Here is an 18164-nt window from a genome sequence, read left to right on the forward strand (position 1 = left end):
GCACTTAGGTTGATTCTATGACTTTGCTATTGTAAACAGTGCTGCAATAAAATACAATGCATGTGTCTTTTTGGTAGAATGATTTCGTTTCCTCTGGGTAGATATCAAGTAGTGGGATTCCTGGGCTGAATGGAAGTTCTATTTTCTAAATTCTTTGTTGTCATTTCAATGATGTTCATGGTGTCTTCACCGGGAGTAGATCCCATCTCAAGAAACCACCTTCTTTGCTTTTCCATAAAATGCAACTTCTCATTTGTTCAGGTTTAATCATAAGGTTGCAGTAATTCAGTCACATCTACAGGTTCCACTTCTAATTCTAGTTATCTTGGTGTGTCTACCACATCTGCAGTTACTTCTTCTACTGAAGTCTTGAACCTCTTAAAGTCATCCGTAAGGTTTTACATCCATGTTCTTCAAACTTCAAACTTAATGTTGATATTTTGACCTCCTCTCATGAATCATAATGTTCTTAGTGGCATATAGAATGGTGAATGCTTTCCAGAAGGTTTCAATTTACTTCACCCAGATCCATCAGAGGAATCACTACGGCAGCTATAGCCTCAGGGAATGTATTTCTGAAATAATAAGACTTGAAAGTTTAAATGACTCTGTGATTCATGTGCTGCAGAATGGATATTGTGTTAGCAGACATGAAAACAACATTGATCTTCTTGTACATCTCCATTAGAACTCTTGGGTGACCAGCTGTACTGCCAATGAGCAGCACTATTTTGAAAGGAATCTTTCAAGGCAATATATCTCCACAGTGGGATTAAAATATTCAGTAATTAGGGCTTATTATTCCATTTATAGAGTACAGGCAGAGTAGATTTAGCAAAATTATCAAGGAGTTTTGGGATGGTAAACAAGCATTGGTTTCAACTTAGTCATCACCTGCATTAGCCCCTAACAAGAGAGTCAGCCTGTCTTTGATGCATTGAAGCCAGGCATTGACTTCTTCTCCTTAGCTATGAAAGTGCTATATGGCATCTTCTTCCAATACAAGGCTGTTTAGTCTACACTGAAAATCTGTTGTTTAGTCTAGTCACATTCATCAATTTTCTTAGCTTGCTGGATAACTTGCTGCAGCTTCTACATCAGCACTTGCTGCTTCTCCTTGCATTTTATTATGAAGACGGCTTGTTTTCTTAAACCTCGTGAACTAATTTCTGCTAGCTGCAAATGTTTCTTCTGCAGCTTCCTCACTTCTCTTACTCTTCATGGAATTGAAGAGTTGGGGCCTTGTTTTGAATTAGGCTTTGGCTTAAGGGAATGGTATGGCAACTTTGGTCTAACCAGACCACTAAAATTTTCTCCGTATCAGTAATAAGGCTGTTTTGCTTTCTTATCATTCATGTGTTCACTGAGTAACACTTTTAATTTCCTTTAAGAACTTTTTCTTTGTATTCACAACTTGACTGTTTGGTGCAAGAGGCCTGCTTTTGCCCTGTCTCAGCTTTAGACATACCGTCCTCACTAAGCTTAATCATTTCTAGCTTTTGATTTAAAATGAAAGACATATATCTCTTCCTTTCACTTGAACATTTAGAGGCCAATGAAAAGTTATAGACTGGCCTATTTTCCACATTTTTGTGTTTCAGGAAATTGAGAAGTCTGAGGAAAGGGAGTGAGAGCGAGTTCTAGAGAACCCTGACTAATACAGATTTAGCATCAGATACACAACAGATTGATTCTAGTGACCTCCACCCCCAACAGTTCAACCTGTAACAGATTTTACTAACATCCCAGGTCCAGCCACCTTACAAATTGCCCCATTGGACCCTCCTGTAGAATTCAGCTTCTTCATTTCTCTTAACTCTTGTTTCCTGCCTCACCTTAAACTGATGGCATCCCAATTATGCCCCAAAGATACGCAATGGATCATCCTTTCTAAACCATTTGTTAGGACACCCTAATATATGTAAAAACAATTAAGGAGGAGATGCTATGAACAGCTTGTAGTGACATAACTGACCCTGATTTACTTCTATGTTTTACAAAAATAAAAATAAAAAAATAAAAAATTGTGCTCCTATTGGGCATATTTACTTTAGTCAGTGGGGCAACTCAGCATGAGCCTCCAGATCCTTAGAGACTTGGATAACAGAAGGCCAAAATGGGTTGGGATATTTGACTGCTCTATTGTCAATAGACAGTAGATCTGAAAGTTATGACTTGAACAAGCATTGGACTAGCCCCCTCTTACTACATCAAAAAGTCAAATATGAGTTACCTGTTGGGTTCAGGGACTCTGGATTTGTATCCTTTGGCAGAACTTTTGTACCTTGGTAAGGTGTTGCTACTAATGAAGAAATGATTTTTTTTAATGTGTCTGCTACCCTAGCAATTTTTACTGGCTTGACCGCAAAAGCTATCACCACACAACAGCATGTGATAGTTTCTCTTGCCAGGGTAATCTTAGATAATAGAATTGTTCTTGATAATCTATTAATGAGCACGGTGGTATCTCTATTCTTGCTAATATTAATATTATATGCTGTACCTGGATAAGTTCCTTGGGAGAGGGTGACAAAATAAGAGACAAGTTATATAAAATAAGAGAACAGCCACCTGGCTACAAGTATCATGTAGTTCCCTATGGTCATTTGATCTTTTCAGCTGGTTGCCTTTAAGTCTAGGTTCATGACTTAGAACCATTACACAGACTGGGATTGTCATATTGCTGTTACTTTTGCTTTATATTTTTCATTTTAAACCTTATGCCTGTTATCTGACATATCATTGCAAAACTACATTTCTTGACAAAAGAAAAAGTTGGCCCAGCACTTTGAAATGATAGCCAACACCTATGGAACAGAAAAATCCAATTTAACAATAACTTTAACATGAATTAGGCCTGAGAGTTTCTCCTTCTGGCCTTCTTATTACTCAAATGTGGCTAAAAGGGTCTTAACACTAACTTCCAGCTGTCTATCACCTCCCTACAAAGTGGAACCATATCAAACTAACCAGGACATGTCCATCAGAGATCCAAGAGACAATTAAAACCTGACTACAGGCTACTTGATCAGCAATGCTTTCAAAAAAAAAAAAAAAGATTTTTGTCAAAAGGAGGAAATGTAAAGGTTGCAGATACCAAGATGAAGTCACTGTTGTCAGATACAGACAAAATAGGGCCAAAAAGACACAAAGGGTTGGGGCTCATCCTTGCATGTCTGAGATACAAACTCTTTCCAAGAATTTTCCTAAAACCCCATAATAAATTTCTTCACATCTTTCACACGCCTCCTCCTTTGCGTGGCTTGTACATTTTGTACATATGCCCACATTTCTATGACAAGGTTTATTACCAGACATTAGTTAAGACTGCAATATTCAGATAAGATGCTCTAGAAAGAATTCTTATCCCATAATGGCACCTCCACCCATGAACTGGTGCCATTTCTGGCTTTAAGCCTTCAGGATCATGATCTCTATTTTTAAGCAGCTTATGTGAACTCCTTTTTGCCACTAAAAGCTTCCCTTTCCATTTCCCTCACCAGATGCACATGTGGCTTGCAATGGCCGTGTACCTGGATTATAATCCTCTTTTCTAATTTTCGAACAAATTCAACATATTAAGAGATATTTTTCTCTACTGTCTTTGTTTTAGGCTGACAACTTATAAGTTCTTGTTGAAAGGTGGACATGATATACTGATTAAGAGGAGCTGTAGTGATAAGATGTGGGGGATGGGGAACATTCTACCATCTTATGATTAGGTCTCAGTCTTTTGGGGAGCCTGTGCCTCTGGACTTTGAACTTCATTCAGTGATTTTCAATGTATCACCCTCCTACATGATTGAGGGTGGCCTGAAGGAGCTAGAGTTCTGGGTTTTAATTTCCTCACATGGAAAGCCAGGGAGAACTAAGATTGGGTATTTCCCTTCCCCAGGTAGAGTAGGCTCTACTAAAATCCCAGCGGGTTAGGTTCTGATAAAATAGTTTCTCTAGGGGGCTGACCTCGTTAAGATCATAAAGCTCTGACGTTTTAAAAAGTGGTTTCCTTTTCCCTCCCTCTGTAGAAGCTCAAGGGAATTTTCCTCTAGTATTCGCTGTGAGGAGCTGGCAGAGATCTGGGAGGTAAAACTCACGAAGGTATGCGGGGCCCTGACAACTGGGTCCTCCTGGAGATTTTCACTCTCACGGTTGTCTACACTGAGTCCCCAGCAATCCATCAATTAGCATTCAGGTTTCTCTACCCTGACAGTGGTTCCACAGATTTCTGCTCATGGGTTTCTGCTCTGAGCAGTAGTTCTTTGCATCCACCTGTATGTCTCTCCAATTTTAGGGGTAGCGGTGTTCCTGATCCCTCAGCTTTGTACTTGTTTTAGCATAAAGTGATGATCTCTAAGCTCCTTACATGCAGGACCAGAAACCAGAAGTTGCCATTTCCATTTTAAAATGAGATAACTAAGAATCACAGGAGGTACAACGTGACTTCCCAAAAGTCATACATGAGTTGGAGACAGAATTAAGACCTGAGCCTAGTGACACTAAGTCTGAGAGACTAACCTGTTGTGAAGTTGTGTAAAAGACTTGCATTTTACCTATCCATTTCAGAAAGAAAGTGACTAAATTGGGATACTGATTCAACTTCTTCCATTCAGGAAAGAAGGTCATTAAAATAGCATTCTGTTGCAAAAGGTTTATCTCACTCAAATTATGAAAACGTATCTGCACAGTTTATTACAGTGTGATTCATAACAAAAAATGTAAATACCTTTAATGGCTTTGAAAATTATATATGTGTATATATATGTTTACAATAGGATATTAAGAATAGAATGTAAAATCAGAGTAAAATGTATACTGATGTCATATCAAGTGAAGAAAGTTGACATCAAAACTGTTTCTACTTAAAATGAACAATGAAGGTAAATAGTAAAAAATGCTAGTTGTGAAGGTTGAGCTTTTTAAAAATAATGTATGATGCGCCAGGCACAATGGCTCAGGCCTGTAACCCCAGCACTTTGGGAAGCAGAGGTGGGCAGATCACAAGGTCAGGAGATCAAGACCATCCTGGCTAACACAGTGAAACCCCATCTGTACTAAAAACACACAAAAAAGAAAAAATTAGCAGGGCGTGGTGGCGGGCACCTGTAGTCCCAGGTGACTGAGGCAGGACAGGAGACTGAGGAAGGACGATGGCATGAACCCAGGATGTGGAGCTTGCAGTGAGCCGAGATCACACCACTGCACTCCAGTCTGGGCGACAGAGCAAGACTCCGCCTCAAAAAAAAAAAAAAGAAAAAGAAAAGAAAAGGATGTTTTTGATAAATGTGTATGCTGTGGTTTGAATATTCCCCCAAAAACTCATATTGAAGCTTAACCCTCAGTGTGGGAGTACTGAGAACCAGGGCCTTTAAGATGTAATTGGATCACGAGGGCTCTGCCTTTATGAATAGATAAATCCATTTGTGGATCAGTGGGTTATCATGGCAGTGGAACTGGTGGCTTTATAAAAGGAGAAAGAGAGACTTGAGCCAGCGTATTAGCATGCTCATTCCCCTGTCCACGTGATACCCACTAGGACTCTTCAGAGAGTCCCCACCAGCAAGAAGCCTCTCAACAGATAGGACTCCTTGACCCTGGAATTCTCAGCCTCCATAACTGTAAGAAATAAATTCTTGTTCTTTATAAATTACCCAGTTTCAATTATTCTGTTATGAGCAACAGAAAATGGACCAATACCATGTACAATAAGTAACTGAAAGAAATGCATTTATGATACTTTATGGATTGGAGACACTGGAATAGTCTTTTTGAAAAAGGAAAGCTTGTTTCTTACAACTTTAGTTTAAAATTTAGAATTCTAAATATCAGTCTTTAGAGGAATATAAATGTCATTATTTACATAGAGGGGTATGCTGGCATAATGCGTGCCAGGTTGTTCCTCTTGCTATAACACATACTTAAATAAATCGCTCCCTGGAGGCCTTATAAAATGGCATTGCATGTCCATTTAAACTAGGTGTTTATGGTACAACAATGTAGAGAATAAAAGGAATGGAACACTGGGCAATTTCTATAGAAAAAGAAGGATTTTAGTAATGTGGTTGGGGGTGTAAGGCATCATCAATGCAGGCTTTTATTCCACCTCATTCATTCAGCACACAGTAAAAGATGCATGTGCCTAAATCCTAGAGAGTAGATAAACCTGACTTGAAATGTGTTTCTCTCTTCGGTATAATTTTTTTTTTTTTTTCAGGTGCTTTTCAGTAATTCCTTGCAGCTTCAGCTTATACACAATGATTCGTTGGTTTCTTTATTGAAGGGGAAGAGAACAGGGAGAAAACACCACTTTTTAAAGCCAAGACTCAAGAAAATAATCCCTTTTGTGTAAAGGATCAATAATGGTCTCTGTTCATTCTATTTCTTGTTTGTATTTTCTATTGATATGTATCAAATCAAATCTAGACATTTGGATTTAAGTGTTGTTTTAAAAAATTTACAGAAAAAAATAGAAAAGAAAGCAGAGCAATTTTAACCATCCTTGACCTACTTTTTAAAAATTATATTAATATACATACACAAACAAAAGGAAAAAATATTGATGTACATCTGCAGGCCAAAGTATTTACTAACATGCTTAATTATTTTCTGTCGGGTGACCAATGCAATCATAAAAGATGATCAATTGGAATTATTTTAAGATCAGGAATTTTTAGTAATGATACTTATTTATCTGTAGCCATGCCTGCTTTTAATTATTATGGGAAGATGATCATCTCACTTTGAACAAGTGGCTGAGTGGAATGAAAGAGGAGCATAGTCCCTCCATGCTGATTACTGCTTTTGTACCAAACTGGGAATAGAAATGCCCAAGTCCATCAGAATATCTAGTTTTGTCACAAGAAATATGTATCAAAAAGTCATTTTCCTGAAAAGATGTGTAAACTGAAAAAGCAAATAGAAAACAATAAATTGCTACATAGGTCGACTGAGGATTTAATGACTTAAGAATCAGAGTCAGAAATGTCTACCTGGATTTAACTTATCTATTGCCAATAATAGCTAAAATACATAAAGAAGAGGCTCTTATAAAAGTAAACTCGATTCTGTTCTGATTGGAAATGCTAAACTTCATCTATTCTTTCATTTATTCAACAAATATTATTCAGTGCATAGTATGTGTCCAGCACCATATTAAGACCATGGATAAAGGATAAAGAAGATGGCCATTATTCCTGACTTCTCAGAACTTAAAACCAAGAGACAAATATAATATAGAGTGATGTTCTATACAGAGAGATAGAGAAAGAGCTAAAAGCACAAATTTCGAATTGTAGCTACCTTGGAACTAGTGAGTAGTCAGCGTTCTCCAGTGAAAAAGAACCAGTAAGATTGAGAGAGAGAAAATTTATTAAAAGGAACTGGCTCACATAATTATGGAGACTAAGAAATCCATCCCAAGATCTGCAATTGGCAAGCTAGAGACACAGGAAGCCAATGGTGTAGTTCCAGTTCAAATCCAAAAGTCAGAGAACCAAGAGAGCTGATGGATATAAATTCCAGTTGGAGGGGAAGGGAAAACTAGTGTTCCAGCTCTGAAAGTGAAGCTAAAGAAGTTTCCTCCTAATCAAATCTTATGTTCTCTTCAGGTCTTCGATTGATTGGATGAGGCCCACATACATTCAGGAGGGCAATCTCCTTTACTCAGTTTATGATTCAAGTGTCAATCTCATTAAGAAACACTAAAATAATGGTTGATGAAGTGTCTGGATACTTCATAGCCAAGTCATGTTGACACAGAAAATTAACCATCACCATCAGTTAGGTTAAGAAGGATTCCTAGAGGAGGAGACACCTATGCTGAACACTGAAGGATAGTATCTCATAAATAAAATATTAATTTACTTCCTTATAAGTAACTTTTATCAATAAAGTATATGATATCTATGTGTCTTCAGAAATGCATTTTTTTCTTCCATTTTAACAGAAATGATTTGGATTTTTACTATATGTATTACTCTGTTTTCACACTGCTATAAAGAAATACCTGAAACTGGGTAATTTGTAATGGAAAGAGGTTTAATTGACTCACAGTTCTGCATGGCTGAGGCAGCCTCAGGATACTTACAATTATGGTCGGAGGGGAAGAGGCATGTCTTACATGGTGGCAGGCAAGAGAGAGCATGTGGGAGCACAGGAAAAACTGCCATTTATAAAACCATCAGATCTCATGAGAATTCACTCACTATCATGGGAATAGCATGGGGGAAACAGCCCCCATAATCCAATCATGTCTCTCCCTCAACACATGGGGATTCAAATTCAAGAGAAGACTTGGGTGGGAACACACAGCAAAACCGTATCACTCTATTAGTTTAAAATCCTCGAGAATTTAATATTATAATTGAGCTTATAAAATAAAGGTCTCACATGGCATATTGATATGATGTCAACAAAATATATAATGATTATATTTCCACAGAACTATACAGTTTATAAAATGTTTTCATCCACATTATCTTATTTTAAACTGTACGTTTTCAGTGAGATATTTCATTAGTGGGAAACATTTACATTAAAAAATCATTTGTTAGAAATAAATGTTTCAACTAGTCTCGGAACTAATGGGAATACAAAACTCTTGATGACTTTGTATTTGTGGATGGTGTTTGGATGTTCTTTCTAATAGTTCAGAGGATAGAGAAATCATAATTGGGATACTCCTTAGGAAGTCTGTTTTATTTAAGTGATTACAGCTAAAAAGACAAAAACTCTGAGGCCTTTTTCTTAAAAATCATCTAGAAAACATTAAAGTGTTTATTGATTTCAATATTTGATACAGAGAAATAAATCAATGTGTTTAAAATTCCCCAGTTGCTGTAAAATAAAACATTGCATTTTCTTTCTTTTCTTTTTCTGTTTTAATTTCTTTACTGCAGATTTCTTGGTGCTAAAAAGTGCACTGCTTCTTGTGGAAACACAATAAATTCTTCTGTAATTGAAAAGAAGACAGGGTAGCTATTCTCTTGGCTTTTGATCTATGTGCCATTGCTTTCCTCATTTTTCCCTTTATTACCTTTTGTTAGAAGTAATCTGTGCAGATTTTTAAACATTTATTGAGACTGTTTTATAACCTATAATATGGTATATTCTGCTAAAATTACCATTGCATTTGGAAAGACTGTGTATTCTACAGGTGTTTGATGCAGTAATCTATTAAATATTAATTAAATTATGGTGATCGATGGTGTTGTTTAAACATTCTTTATATGTAAAAATCTTTTGTATAGCTCTATCAATTGCTGTGAGAGAGGTTTTAAATAGGTGATTGTGCAATTCTCTATTCCTCCTTTTAATTATGTACATTTTTGCTTTGTATAATTTGAAGCTCTATTTATAATTGTATATCTTCCTAATGAATTAACCGTAAATTATCTTTTTGAAGTATTTCTTTTTATACCTGATGATATTTTTTGTTTTGAAATCTAATTTCTCTGACATTAATATAGCTACTATAGCCTTCTTATTCTTGAGGGTTGCATGGTATATCTTTTCCATACATTTACCTTCAACTTAACTGTATTTTCATAGTTGTTTGTCTCTTAGAGGGAGAGTGTAGTTGAGTCTTTTTTGTATTTATTCAGAAACCTTTGTGATTCAATTGGAATGTTTTGGTCATTCATGATTAACGTTGGTTAATCATGAAATGAAATGAATGATTAGTGTGGTAGGCAGACCAATGAAATGGTTAGTGTGGTAGGCAGAAAGAGGGCCCAAAAGATGTCCACTCCTTAATCCTCAGAACTTGTGAATATGTCACCTTGCATGATAAAAGAGATTTTGAAGAGGTGATTATGATTAAGGACCTTGAAATTAAAAGATTATCCTGGATTATCAGAGTCAGTCCATTCTAATTTTATAAATCCTTCAAAGCAGAGAACTTTTCTTACCTGTGGTCAGAAAGAGGTATAACCACTACATGGAAGAAGTTTCAGGAAGATGTGGGATAAGATAAAGTTAACTGGCCACTGCTGACTTTGGAGATGGAGGAAGGCAGCCAAAAGCTGGTGACATTTAGAATCTGGGAATCGTTCTCAGTTTAAGACCAGAAAGAAAACAAGGATTTCAATTTTACAAACTGAAGGAACTGATTTCTACCACCAACTTAAATAAATGGAAAAGAGATTATTTCCTGAACCCTTCAAAAAGCAATGAGGACTGTTGGCACCTTGATTTTGGTTTATTGAGACCCATACCACACTTCTGACTCACAGAAATATAACAATTTCTGATGCTTAAGCCACAACATTTACAGTAATTTGCTAGGCCTACAATAGAAAATTCATATAGATTTTGGTACCTGAAAATAGAATGTTGATGTAATGAGTAGAAAAATGTGAAAGTAGAATTGACTTTGGAATGGGGCACTAAGTGGAAACTGGAAGAATTTTGAGACGGCAGAGAGAAAAAGCCTAGATTGTCTCGAAAAGACTATAACTAGAAATACAAATATGAAACGTGCTGCCAGTGAAGACTTAGTAGAAAATGAGCAGCAAGTTATTTGAAATTGAAGGAAAGGGGATTTTTATTATATTGTGACAGAAAATTTAGCATAATTATGTTATACAGTTATGTGGAAAACAGAATTTGTAAAAAAAAAAAAAAAAAAGTGAAACTGAAATTTAGTTGAAGAGATTTTTGAGTGAAATATTGAACGTATGGCCGGGTTGCTTCTTGCTGCTTAAAGTATGAAAAGAGACAGAAATTGAGGGAAAAGCTGTTAAACAAAATGAGGCTATGACTTGAGGACTTTGAAAGTTCTCAGTTATCTACGTTGCAAAAAAAAAAAATGCATAAAAATTAAGAGATTCATTATTAGGAAAGTGAGTAAGCAGAGGTATGGCTGCATAATCTTGTGCCAATATTTCAGAAAGATTGAAAGTATTCAGTCATATAAAAGGTTCTCCAAAGAGGTTAAGGGTGTTGCTCACAAATTTTTTTAAATAAAAGAACATTTTAGAAATTGAAGGGTTTTGCCTCCTCTCCCACCCTCTCAGCAAAAATCAAACATATCAGTGAGTTTATGCAGGAAAATCTGTATATAAGCCTTTTTTCCAGTGAGTTGAATCCCTGTGACATACATAGGAGACCGGTAAAATTTCTTGAAAATTTTATACCAACAGAAACACTGGCAGATTGAAATGAAAGAGAGAGAGAAAGTACAAAATGAAAGAGGACAGCCTGGCCTTCTTCCTACAGTCATGAAACAGACTGATAAAACTATGCAGCAACAAACATGTTCTGCTTGTGAAAAAGAAGCATGACTCTGAGGACACAGCCTCAAATCCAGAGGGTAAAGCTTAGTGCCACGGAGGATTATACCTAGATATGGAAACCAAATGGAGTGTGCTTAGCTAGTAAAAATTACTAAGTTTCTTGAAACCTGTGAATTCTGATTTTAGTTTTTATTTTTCTGATAATTAATGAGGTTGACCATTTTTTTATAGGTATATCTGAGACTTTTAGAGAAGACTTGCTTACAAGACATAATTTTATTGAGTTTTCTGCCTTTTTATTATTTGTAGAAGTTATTTATATATTTTGCCTATGAGTCCATTGTGAACTGCATGCATTTTATATTGCTAAAAGCTTTTCCCACTCTGGCTGCCTTTTATTTTTTGATAAATGTGAGTTATTAATATTATTGTAATCCAAGTTATCAGTCTTTATCTTTATACTTAATGCTTTCATACTCTTTTAAAGAAATCTTTTACTACCCTAAGTTCATGAAGATAATTTCTCTATATTATCGTCTATAAGCTTTTTTATTTTGCCTTTTATACTTAATCTTTTTAAGTAGTGAAAGAGTAGGAATCAAGATTCTTTTTTTTATATAACTATCTGATTGATCTAGCACCACTTTTTGAAAAGATCATATTTTGCCCCACTATCACTTTGTGGTAATTATGTAACAACAAATATAAGCCTCTTTATATCATCTCTGACCTGTTATAGCTCTATTCTGGTTTGTCTCAACTCATGCCAATAACATGTTTTAATTTTGGTTGCTTTATAATAAATCCTGATATTCAAGTTTTTATTCAAAATTGTAATTGATAATTTTGGAATCAACTTAACAATTTTGAAAAACTATTAGGATTTTTACTGTGATTGTATTGAATCCATAAATCAACCTGGAGAAAACGGACATCTTTCCAATAGCTTCTTCAGTCTGTAAACAAACTATATCCCTTCACTTCTTTATTTACTTAATTTCTGTCAATAGCTTAGTTATTTTCAGTATAAGAGTCTTACAAATCTCTCACTGTATTTTCCCAGGGATTTAATGTTATTTTACTATATTATAAATAGTATCATAGGCAGGGAGCAGTGGCTCACGCCTGTAATCCCAACACTTTGGGAGGCCAAGACGGGCAGATCACTTGAGGTCAGGAGTTTGACACCAGCCTGGCCAATGTGGTGAAACCCGGTCTCTACTAAAAATACAGAAATTAGCCAGGCTTTATGGTGCACACCTGACTCAGGAGAATAGCTTGAACCTGGAAGGTGGGGGTTGCAGTGAGCCGAGATCGCACCACTTCACTCCCTCCTGGGTGACAGAGTGAGACTTTGTCTCAAAAAAGTAAATGAATAAATAAATAGTATCATTTAAAAGTTTTGTTTTCTAATTGTTTATTGAGAGTATATAGAAATAAAATGGCTCCATACTGAAACCCATTTCTCCACCTCTTTCACCCAACAAACTGTAAAGTCACTGATTTATTCATTTACATGCTCATTTTAAAGCCTCTCCCCATTTTTATGGATAATACATTAATTCACGTGGCATAATCTTTCGTAATATATTGCCCTAGTATTTTACCCTAACTAGTCTTCTAACAATTCTCTTAGCCTCTGGCTTAACATACCTCTAATCCATCTTTGCAAAAGCCCAAACGTATCATGTCACTCCCCTGATTTAGAAACTTCCATAATCTACGAATAAAACTCTTTAATGTGCAAGGTCATTGTTGATTTAACCTCCCAACCTATCTTCCACTTAGCTATGTAAATCTGTCATCAGCCAACCATTGGTAAACTACTTCCAGTTATTAAAATGAACACTACTTTTTAAATCTATGTGCTTAACCATGTGCTTTACCATGTGCTCTTTCCTCTATTGTAATGCCATTTTTTTCTGTTTTTTACCTGATTGTTTTCTATGTATCCCTTTATTCCTCGTGAACAACACAGTGTTTGGAATAGTAAGCATTCATTAATAGCTTATTGAAGAATGCATTTGAGATAGTTAAGAGATATGTAGATATAGATTGCAGCAATACCTATATCAAGGAACTAATAGTACTCAGCCTTTAAGAGTTAATTCAAAAGGTTATGCTTCTGAATAGGCACCCCTGATCCCCAAGCAGATGTAGTCACTGTCTCCCCAATGTGTTCTGTGTATAGCTAGAACAGAGTATATATCTATTTGTTAACATATGTCGGGTAGTATTACCTTGATTTACATATATAGGATATCTTTAAAAACATGGGATTGAACAAAAAAAATCCTCTGATTAAAAGCTTATGGTTATGTTGTAGCTTCAAATGTCTGCAATAAATTAACAAAGCTTCTTTTAGTTTTCTATTGTGACTTCCTCCATGTGGCTTCTATCCTCAAGGCCACCTGTTGGCCCAAGAAGCCAGCTGGAGCTCCAGTTGTTCAGTCTGTTTTCCAGGTTGCAGGAAGAGAGATGGTAAGTGTAGTAAATGGACATGTCTCCCAGCTTTCTTTATGAAGTATTCCAGATGGTCCTATAATATATTTTTACATGCATGTCACTGGCCAAAAAATAATTACATGACCACACTTAGCTACAAGTAAGGATGGAGAATACAGTCTTTTGTTTATGTATTGCTCAAACAATTGTTGGCTTAGAGTTGAATAAACTCAAGATGAGTATTGGATTGGCACTTAGCAATCTATGCTCTATCACTTACTGTCAGAAGCATACAAGAGATTGTTTTCTGTTTAACTCTTTATCCCTTGTTAATAACACAGTATCTGGCATAGTAGGCGTTCATTAGTAGTTTATTGAAGAATACATGAGACAGTTAAGTGATATGTAGATATGGGGTGCAGCAATGCCTATTTCAAGGAACTAACAACACCTAGTACTTGAAAAGAAATATTTTAGGCTGGGCACTGTGGCTCACACTTGTAATCCCAGCACTTTGGGAGGCCGAGGTGGGCAGATCACCTGAGGTTAGGAAGTCAAGACCAGCCTGGCCAACATGATGAAACCCCGTCTCTACTAAAAATACAAAAATTAGCCGGGCATGGTGGTGGGCACCTGTAATCCCAGCTACTTGGGAGGCTGAGGCAGGAGAATTGTTTGAACCCAGGAGGCAGAGGTTGCAGTGAGCAGAGATAGTGCCACTGCACTTCAGCCTGGGTGACAGAGCGAGACTCTGTCTCAAAATAAATAATTAAATAAATAAATAAATAAATAAATAAATAAATAAATAAATATTTTAGGTTTGCTGAAGACTAATGTTTGTGTCCCACCCTCTAACTCCCATTCATACGTTGAAACCTAGTTCCTAATGTAACAGTATTTGGAGGTGAAACCTTTCAGAGGTAATTCGGTCATGAGTACTCTGCCCTCATGAAAGGGATGAGTACCCTCACGAAAAACACCCAGAAAACGTGATTGCCTCTTCTACCACGTGAGGACACAGTCTGAAAGGGCTGTTCGTGGACCAAGAAATGGTTCCTTCCTCACCAGACACCAAATCTGCCAGCACTTTTTTATCTCCAGCACTTTGGTCCTGGAGGCTGAGCACTTCTCATCCTCCAGTACTGTGTGAAATAAGTTTCTGTTGTTTCTTAGCCACCAATCTATGGTAGCTTTTTATAGCAGTCAAAACAGACTAAGTCAAGATCTTAACCTCAGTAGCCCAGTTTTGCTTTATTGTTGAAGATTTATAAAATAATAGCCCTGAAACGTTAAGTACTCTTAGCAAATATTGATTTTGTTGATTTGTAGTATATTTAGGCACACTTATCCCCTGGAAGAATTAGGGAAAAAAATGGCAAGAAATGAAAAAAAAAAAAAAATGAGGCACCTATGCTCCAAAAGTATACATAGACAGTAACTCAGTTCAACAGAATTTAGAAACTTTCTCTTTTGGAAAGAACTTGTAATCACAATTTAAAATATTTCAATGATAAAATACTATGTAATCTGATAAAATAATGAGATATAAATGGAGAAAGGGATAGTTCACAAAGCAATTATTCTTGTCTGTGGTTTCTTTCTGGCATGAGGGTAAGAGGGAGAGTATTAAGGTCACAAGAATTACAGTAGTCTCCTCTTTACCACAGGGGACATGTTTCAAGACCCCCCATGAATGCCTGAAATCATAGTACTGATCCCTCTGTAATCTGTGTTTTTTCCTATACATATACACCTATTATAAGGCTTAATTTATAAATTAGACATGGTAAGAGATTAACATCAGTAACTAATAATAAAATGGAACAATTATAACAATATGCTGTGATAAAAGTTACAAGACTGCGGGGTCTCTCTTTCTCTCAACCTATCTTCTTGTACTATACTCATCTATTTTTGGGACTGTAGTTGACTGAATCCACTGCAGGTAACTGGATCTACAGAATGGGAAACTATGGATAAAAGAGGACTACTGTGTAAAACCGAGAAACTATTACTAAACAGCAGAGTTCTGAAGCTTTATGTGGCTGATTATTGTACAACTAATGCTTGACAGTTATTCAGTTTTCCAAAGGCAATTATTTATTTTTGAAACCTGTCAATTAAGCTAGATTATGTTTTCTAAGTTTCCTACTAATTATCATTGGATTGAAAAGAGTTGGTTTATCCTTTCAGGTTAAAAGGAAAGGAGGCATAAAGAAGTATAGTTAACTGGCAATGCATATTATTTGAATTAACCATTGGAAAGCATTCAGATAATTTTACATACAGGAAAGCAATTTAAATTGAATTTTTTTTTCTGCAAACATGAATATACTTTGCTCTTACATTCAGCACTCATTAATCACCTATTATATGTCAGACCCTGTGCCAGGTGAGTGAGTCATCCTCTTGCTTATAAAGATCTAAGAGTCTATTAAAAGAGATAGATTTTAATAAAATAATCATGGTAGTGAATGTATAATTGTGAACAGGAAATTGAATTGAATGAAATGAACATGATGCTAAGACAGCACGTAAGTAGGATCTTGACTGAAAAGGAAGATGGGGGAGGTCCAAATAAGACTTTCCTAAGGACATGGTTTTAACGTGACTGAGAAAAACAAAGAATTAACTATCGCTTGGAGGCTTTGATTAGTCAGTTGTATCCTGTTAACTTATAAAGTAGAAAGTTTAATAAGCAGGATCCCTTTAAAAGCTGGATTATCAAATCATGTAAATCATTGCAGATACATTAATTTTTCAGCAACATTTGCTATAGAAATGTCTACAAAGTGGCTTTATTTTATTCTGAGGGTTAATATTATAAAACTTTGCTACAATCACTTTTTCCAGCTATATTAGGATTTTTTCTCATCATTCAATTGTAGTTTAGTTCTTGTTGTGTGCTCTAAGTAGCAGAAATGCTATCTTCAGAGCTGGTTTTGGAACAGGCGACTGACTTTAGGCTGTGTGTCTTAGGTTACAAAAGCATCACTCCAGGCCGGGCGCGGTGGCTCAAGCCTGTAATCCCAGCACTTTGGGAGGCCGAGACGGGCGGATCACAAGGTCAGGAGATCGAGACCATCCTGGCGAACATGGTGAAACCCCGTCTCTACTAAAAATACATAAAAAACTAGCCAAGCGAGGTGGCGGGCGCCTGTAGTCCCAGCTACTTGGGAGGCTGAGGCAGGAGAATGGCGTGAACCCGGGAGGCGGAGCTTGCAGTGAGCTGAGATCCGGCCACTGCACTCCAGCCTGGGCAACAGAGCGAGCCTCTGTCTCAAAAAAAAAAAAAAAAAAAAAAAACAAAAAAACAAAAAAAACAAAAGCATCACTCCTGTGGTTTAGACTGATACTGTTCAATATGTTAGCCACTAACTACATGTAGCTATTTACATTTGAATTAAACTTTTTTAAAAAGTTAAAAATTGTATTCCTTAGTCTTACTAACCACACTTCAACTGCTCAATAGCCATACCTGGCCTGCGACTTCAACTGCTCAATAGCCATACCTGGCCTGCGGCTTCTGTGTTGAATGACACAGAATAAATCCATCACCAACAAAATTTCTGCGAGACAGCACTGGTCTAGAGTTCATAAAGTGCAGTGGCATCTGCAATTCACAAGAAAATGAAATTTTCAATCATGAAATGGCTATATCAAAATCTGTGCTGGTTTGACAGCTGGGAGCAGAGGAATGCCGGTGACCAGCCTTACATTGATCCATTTCATGTGAGACTCTTACTCCATTTTTATTAAGAAAAACAACAAATAATAAAATGTAATCCCTTGTGAAAAATCAAAGATCATCTGTCAGTAAAGTAAGCAGAAAAAATATATTGTCTTGTGGCTCATTACACATTGATTGAGTATCATTTTTCTCAAATACATGATTAAGAATGAAGAATCCGCTGGGACAGAATATAGTATCTTCTTTATTTTGCCTTGGAAGTTTCATATTGATTTCCCTCTGGCCTACACAGAAGATATGCATAGGTACTAATGATTTGTCTTTGCCTCCAGCTTCTAGAAAATAGAGCTTGAGGCAGGGATCAAAGTACTTACACCTTATTCAGTATGTGGAAGTCCAGGACAGTGAAGATGAAAAGAGACAAGGTAAAACAAGATGCAAAGTAATATAAAAGCAGTAGTAAGAAGTGCAAGTGCACTTTGTAGAGAGGTAAGGTAGATCATTCAGCAAGTGTTTTCACTTAGACTGTGAGGTTTCTCTGGGAAGTTTGCAAGGAGAAGACATACACTGGAGCAGTCCATGTAAGGGAGAAATAAAGAGACATTTGTCTTCTCTGTTCTCTCTCATCTCCCTTTTCCCACTAGTTAAGGTTCACATCTTGGGGAGCTGACCCCTCACTTTCAAGTGTTATCAAACAGCGTATCACTCCATGTAAGTCTGCAAGTGAAGGCAGTAGGGTATAGACAATGTATGGAATCTATAGAATATGCAGACCTCAAGATTCACCTTGGACTCCA

At 36.5% G+C, this 18164-nt stretch overlaps 1 long non-coding RNA gene across 6 annotated transcripts in view; it reads right to left on the minus strand.

The window, feature by feature from the left end:
* LOC126947844 (uncharacterized) overlaps positions 1 to 18164 on the minus strand; it is a 212073-nt gene that overhangs the window by 24899 nt on the left and 169010 nt on the right. Inside the window, exon 7 of one of the 6 annotated variants that reach the window (XR_007723218.1) lies at positions 17189 to 17289. The exons of the other annotated variants lie outside the window; for them this stretch is intronic. This is a non-coding gene — a long non-coding RNA (uncharacterized LOC126947844). The remainder of the gene's footprint in view (positions 1 to 17188; positions 17290 to 18164) is intronic. 6 annotated transcript variants of the gene reach the window in all.

Source organism: Macaca thibetana, chromosome 2 (genome assembly GCF_024542745.1).
Source record: "Macaca thibetana thibetana isolate TM-01 chromosome 2, ASM2454274v1, whole genome shotgun sequence".
Lineage (NCBI taxonomy): Eukaryota > Metazoa > Chordata > Mammalia > Primates > Cercopithecidae > Macaca > Macaca thibetana.